Raw genomic sequence first — 7033 nt, 5'->3', positions numbered from 1 at the left:
CCGAGGCCACGTGGAGGCTGGGTTTACCCAGGCTACCACCTTTATCCTGACCCTTTAAACTGTGAGCCGAGGCCACGTGGAGGCTGGGTTTACCCAGGCTACCACCTTTATCCTGACCCTTTAAACTGTGAGCCGAGGCCACGTGGAGGCTGGGTTTACCCAGGCTACCACCTTTATCCTGACCCTTTAAACTGTGAGCCGAGGCCACGTGGAGGCTGGGTTTACCCAGGCTACCACCTTTGTCCTGACCCTTTAAACTGTGAGCCGAGGCCACGTGGAGGCTGGGTTTACCCAGGCTACCACCTTTGTCCTGACCCTTTAAACTGTGAGCCGAGGCCACGTGGAGGCTGGGTTTACCCAGGCTACCACCTTTATCCTGACCCTTTAAACTGTGAGCCGAGGCCACGTGGAGGCTGGGTTTACCCAGGCTACCACCTTTATCCTGACCCTTTAAACTGTGAGCCGAGGCCACGTGGAGGCTGGGTTTACCCAGGCTACCACCTTTATCCTGACCCTTTAAACTGTGAGCCGAGGCCACGTGGAGGCTGGGTTTACCCAGGCTACCACCTTTATCCTGACCCTTTAAACTGTGAGCCGAGGCCACGTGGAGGCTGGGTTTACCCAGGCTACCACCTTTGTCCTGACCCGCATTCTAACACTAAAAACACCCTCAGATGACAAAAAGCCCTCTCTCTTCAGCTCCAAACAAATCACACACCCAACACACTTCACTTATTTAAACATTCACCTTTTAATCTCAGACATTTTAGTTGAATCAGTACAACAGCTGGCCGAGTTAAGGACGTGCGAGAATGAAGAGTGATTGATGGGAGTTAAGTTGCTGGCATGAGAGAGACAGAGAGAGAGATGAGCAAACCATTGAGTGTTAATTTATTTCAACGTTGAGACAAAAAGAGAGAGCACACCAGTTAGAAACTCCCCAGTTACAAGCTTTAAACATGAACCTATTATACTGTCAGCACTATTATCACTACAGGTTATTGTTATCCATGAGGCAATAAGTCACTTTTTTTGTACAATTAACACATTTTCAGTATACTTTGAGTCATAGGTCTATAATATATATTATATATATAATAATAATATATATACTTTGAGTCATAGGTCTATAATATATATATATATATTATATATATATAATATACTATATATATATAGTATATTATATATATATAATATACTATATATATATATACATATATATATATATAATATACTATATATATATATATATATATATATATACTTTGAGTCATAGGTCTATAATATATATATATTATATAATATACTATAGTATATTATATATATATACTATATATATATATATATATACATATATATATATGTATATATATATACATATATATATAATATACTATATATATATATACACTTTGAGTCATAGGTCTATAATACAAATCAGTATACTTTAAGTCATAGGTCTATAATACAAATCCTGAATTGACAAGTTTCACAGCAAACATTTCATAAGGCAAAAGACGAGCGATGGAGGAAGGAGAGGAGCAATGAATCAAACATGTTCAAATCGAGGACAGTTGAGAGGAGCTGCTGCTGTGAAGGATCTGCTCTGTGGGGACAGAACACTGACCTAAATAACACCAAGAACCTCTTTTCACCTGGATGTGTGTGTGTGAAGTCATCTTACTGCACTGGTAGATAATTTCACCTGTTTCAACAAATTAGATGGGGCGGATAGCCGGTCTTATTTTTTGACCAACTTTGAGACCCGCAAAGACGGGTAGGCGAGCGAGCGTATTGGTAAATTGCGGGGGCCAAGGGGAAGTAATGAATCATAACAGTATGTTAGAGAACAGATTTTCAAATGTATAATGGCACCTTTAAATGTGGAATTGTGTCCTAGCTGTATCTAGAAATGCAGATCAATCTTTTATCTGCATGGAGTTTTAATACCAGGTGTCAATTTGGCCAAAGAGTCTGGTCCCAATCTAAACCCTGACCTCTGACCCTAGACTGTTTTTGCACTGGTGATACTATGGCCTTTCCCTCTGGGCTCAATAAATTATATCAATCAATCAATCAATCAAGGCCTTATTGTGTAAAAACAAACAAAACACTTTCAAAAGCATGAAACAGCCAGTAGGTTCAAACAGAATTTAAACAGCCCCATCAAAATCCCTCAGAGGTAGTGACTGATTTCTGCAGAATTGGGGACAAAGTTCAATTTTCTTGAGACCCTCCCCTAACTTTGAAAACAGCGTAGTGCTTCTCTGTGTGGAGGTCAGGGTGCAGATCTGGCGTCAGCAGTATAAGGCCTGGCTAGACGTCAGGTCTCCAAAGAACTTCAGGGAACCAGCCGAGAAGAGCTTCAGCAGCACTGACTTCAGACCAGGCCACGTCACCGCTTCACATACAGAAATGTCGAAATCAAAACATGTCAGTTTTCTTCTCCTAGAACTGTCTTTCTTGCACATTTCACCCTGGGACCCAAATCAGCAACTAATTAATAACTTGCTTGTCATCATTAATTTGGCCTTATTATAAGCAGCTACAAGTATTACCAGGAAGTTCATATCAGCAAATTCTTAGTACAGTTTCTATTGACTTCACTTGAGCCAGGCGTTCTTAGCTTTTTCAGCTTGGGACTCAATTTGCAGATTTCTATTTAAAGAAAATACAGCAGTATTCTTGTTGACCAGGAACATAATAATAATAAAAACAACACACACAACCAAGACCCATTTTGGGTTCTGGCTCATAGTTTGGGAAACACTGTGCCTCCGACAAGTCAAAACAATCCAAATGAAAGTTGATCCTGTTTAAAACCCTGGATTGCAGCATTTAGCTGAGGCAGGCAGGCCTGGGTCAAACAGGAGATGACAAAGTTATCTGCGCTTGTTTTAACCTTCATGGTAGTGCCAGATGGGCGGGGTTTACTGCACTGGGATCAGTTGTCAATCACAGAAAAAGTAGACAAAACTATCTCTCAAATACTTTCCGATGATTGGCTTTACACCCTGGCTTTGATGGTATTGTTCTTATGTTCTTATTACCATGTTTGAACTGGGTGGAAAACTCAGGCCGGTTCCATCGTCCTGCTGTGTCCCAAAAACATCACAAATCAGACAGTTATCATTTCAGATTCCTCCCTGAAAAATATGAGAAATGGGTACCAATAATCTGTATTTTTTTTTTTTTTTTTTTTTAACAATTTGGTGCAAGTACCTAGCTAGTAGCAGTTAGTAAGCTAGCTAACCTCCCAATTCAAATAATCTCGGTACTTTTCCCGAGATTGCTAGCTAATTTGATAAGTGTCTATCTGAATTCCTCACTCCGATGTTGACGTTTTGTCCTATATCCTAGTTCTCCACCCCAAGTGTTAGAAATGGCCGCTGTGGCCGTGGGAGCCTATCTGGCACTTACAGAAGGTAAAAACTGACGCTACAAACTCTTGTAGGCTAAAGCGATCTGTTCCAGGTATGGATCCAATACGGCCCATATCTACTGGCACAAAAGTCTTGGTTATTGAGACACAGCAATGTAAAGGATAGCATCAAACGGACATGGGTTGAATTAAATGGAAACATTACGCCATCTCAGATGACGGGTAATAATTATATAACAGTGCATGTTGAAACCAGTCATGCTTTGAACACATTGTAAACCTCAGTTTTGTATCTGTTTTTGTCATGTCTCATAAAGCCCATACGGGCTGGGCACCATAGGTGTGTGACACGTTAACAAAGAAATCAATCAATCAATCACAGAGCGATCAAAGAAAGACGACATGCAACAGAGTATTTTCTCAGAGGAGAGGAGAAGGAAGGATTGATGAGGTTTCCTTGCTGCAGGCTTCCCAGCCACTAACACATCAGGAAGACTCGACCTTTGACCTGCGATTGTCTCGCTTCCTCCCCTGTCCCACCAACATGGTACGTCCCAGTTCCACAGGAGAGACCGCTGCCACCCTGCAGCACGACAGGAGGGGGGAGTATGGTCTTGGGAGGAGGAGGGGGGGTTGTGCTCGGTGAGGTTAGCGGGTAAGTTGGGGGATGAGGGTGCTGGGTGAGGGGGAGTAGGGTGCTGAGTGAGGTTAGTGGGTGAGGGGGAGTAGGGTGCTGGGTGAGGTTACTGGGTGAGGGGGAGTAGGGTGCTGGGTGAGGTTACTGGGTGAGGGGGAGTAGGGTGCTGGGTGAGTAGGGGGGAGTAAGGTGCTGGGCGAGGTTAGTGGGTGAGTAGGGGGGAGTAAGGTGCTGGGCGAGGTTAGTGGGTAAGGAGGGGGGAGTAAGGTGCTGGGCGAGGTTAGTGGGTGAGGAGGGGGGAGTAAGGTGCTGGGCGAGGTTAGTGGGTGAGTCTCCCAGTTCAGTCCTGCCCATCTTGGCACTTGTGGAGTTCACCTCCTCAAAACAAATGTCTGTCAGTTTGGGAAGAAGAACCCGCGTGGCGTCCCATGAGAAGCTCTCAAAAGCGTGACCCGGTTCTTGAATCATGCCCCCCCCCGATCTCCATGGTGACCACAGGAGACTTTATTTACAGGTGAAAGACGGCGGTCCCATCGTGAACCATGCAGCGTCCCCTCAGGTGTGTGTGCTTCTTGTAAATGCTTCATATTGGTTTCAGTATAATGATCCTCAGACTCGGGGCAGAGGGTTATAGGGGCAGAGGGTTATAGGGGCAGAGGCAAAGCCAGTGGACGTTCACAGTGTGAGAAAATAACGTGTTTCTACCCCCAAGAGGCAGGATGAGATTTCAGTCAGGTCCACTCAGGACCTGGAGAGGCAGAGGGTCCAGCTCAGTCAGGTCCACTCAGGACCTGGAGAGGCAGAGGGTCCAGCTCAGTCAGGTCCACCCAGGACCTGGAGAGGCAGAGGGTCCAGCTCAGTCAGGTCCACTCAGGACCTGGAGAGGCAGAGGGTCCAGCTCAGTCAGGTCCAGTCAGGACCTGGAGAGGCAGAGGGTCCAGCTCAATCAGGTCCACTCAGGACCTGGAGAGGCAGAGGGTCCAGCTCAGTCAGGTCCAGTCAGGACCTGGAGAGGCAGAGGGTCCAGCTCAGTCAGGTCCACTCAGGACCTGGAGAGGCAGAGGGTCCAGCTCAACCAGGTCCACTCAGGACCTGGAGAGGCAGAGGGTCCAGCTCAATCAGTCAGTATGAGAAGAAGTCGGGGATGCATAATATGCTGCCTCCATACTGAAGGTGTCCTGCCAAGATGAAGCGCCCTCAGTTGCTCTCTTGCCCAAATCGAACATGGCATTTCCTACAACAGTTAAAATAGGCCTGTAATGAGTATGTGATTTTTGTGCATTAGTGTGAGTGTAACCATGTGTTCACACTGCGAGCAGCTGCAACACCAGTCATGACCACCAAGTTACCTCAAGTCCATTCATTTCCTGAGCTGAAGGACCGGGAAACGCAGATTTTTGCGCTAAAGTTTCACGAACAGTTCGTTCTGCCTGGCAAGAGCAAAATGGACGACAAGTTGATTCCAGCCTTTCAAAGCTTCCCAGCTCTCTATAGTATTTATTGAATGACGACATGAATAAACGTCTCCAAACCAAAGCGTGATAATAATCAATAATCGACCCATCGTGTGGATCGACGGTGAGAACTGAAGTCATCTTATTTTCGATGAATTGCCGCTTGCTAACTAGCGGTGTTAGCTTATGAAAATAATGTAATCAAAGCAGGGGGGAATACATTATTTCTATAGATGGCTCATTTTTCTCAGTCAAAACGTGCAACACATCAACTAAGTTGCTCGCAGTGTGGACAAGCAGGAAGTGTACGGGTGTGGAGATGCTCAGCAAAACCCTTCCCATGATATTTAAAAGGCTAAACAAACATTAGATTCTACCTCTTAAATGTCATAAGATCTCTCAGGATCCAGCGTTGAAATCCAGATTATGCAGAAGCCACATTTTGAGATGTGGAGAGACTTCAGGGAGGAGCAACAGCATGGAAACCAGGAGCAGTGTCGGGGAGTGTTCCACACGGTGTGAAAAACAATCTGATTCTTTCATTTTGGCGTTTCAAAATGCTTTTGCAAGGACACTTTGACTGTGATGAGACCTGGAACAGTCTCTCGTCACCAAATCAGACAAAGTGACAAAATCAGGAAATGGCTTTTCATTATCGTCCATCCACTCTCCATACACATAGATCAGTCATTACAGAGAAGTCCTTCCATGTATGTCCCTCGACCCAGAGTCCTGTCCCTGAACCCCCTGCACTGCAGCCTCCTTTACTTCCTGTCCCTGAACCCCCTGCACTGTAGCCTCCTTTACTTCCTGTCCCTGAACCCCCTGCACTGCAGCCTCCTTTACTTCCTGTCCCTGAACCCCCTGCACTGTAGCCTTCTTTACTTCCTGTCCCTGAACCCCCTGCACTGCAGCCTCCTTTACTTGCTGTCCCTGAACCCCCTGCACTGCAGCCTCCTTTACTTCCTGTCCCTGAACCCCCTGCACTGCAGCCTCCTTTACTTCCTGTCCCTGAACCCCCTGCACTGCAGCCTCCTTTACTTCCTGTCCCTGAACCCCCTGCACTGCAGCCTCCTTTACTTCCTGTCCCTGAACCCCCTGCACTGCAGCCTCCTTTACTTCCTGTCCCTGAACCCCCTGCACTGCAGCCTCCTTTACTTCCTGTCCCTGAACCTCCTGCACTGCAGCCTCCCTTACTTCCTGTCCCTGAACCCCCTGCACTGCAGCCTCCTTTACTTCCTGTCCCTGAACCCCCTGCACTGCAGCCTCCCTTACTTCCTGTCCCTGAACCCCCTGCACTGCAGCCTCCTTTACTTGCTGTCCCTGAACCCCCTGCACTGCAGCCTCCTTTACTTCCTGTCCCTGAACCCCCTGCACTGCAGCCTCCTTTACTTCCTGTCCCTGAACCCCCTGCACTGCAGCCTCCTTTACTTCCTGTCCCTGAACCCCCTGCACTGCAGCCTCCTTTACTTCCTGTCCCTGAACCCCCTGCACTGCAGCCTCCTTTACTTCCTGTCCCTGAACCCCCTGCACTGCAGCCTCCTTTACTTCCTGTCC

Source organism: Poromitra crassiceps (assembly GCF_964638095.1).
Source record: "Poromitra crassiceps genome assembly, chromosome: 13".
NCBI classification, from domain to species: domain Eukaryota; kingdom Metazoa; phylum Chordata; class Actinopteri; order Beryciformes; family Melamphaidae; genus Poromitra; species Poromitra crassiceps.
Note: the sequence above shows the minus strand (reverse complement) of the source record.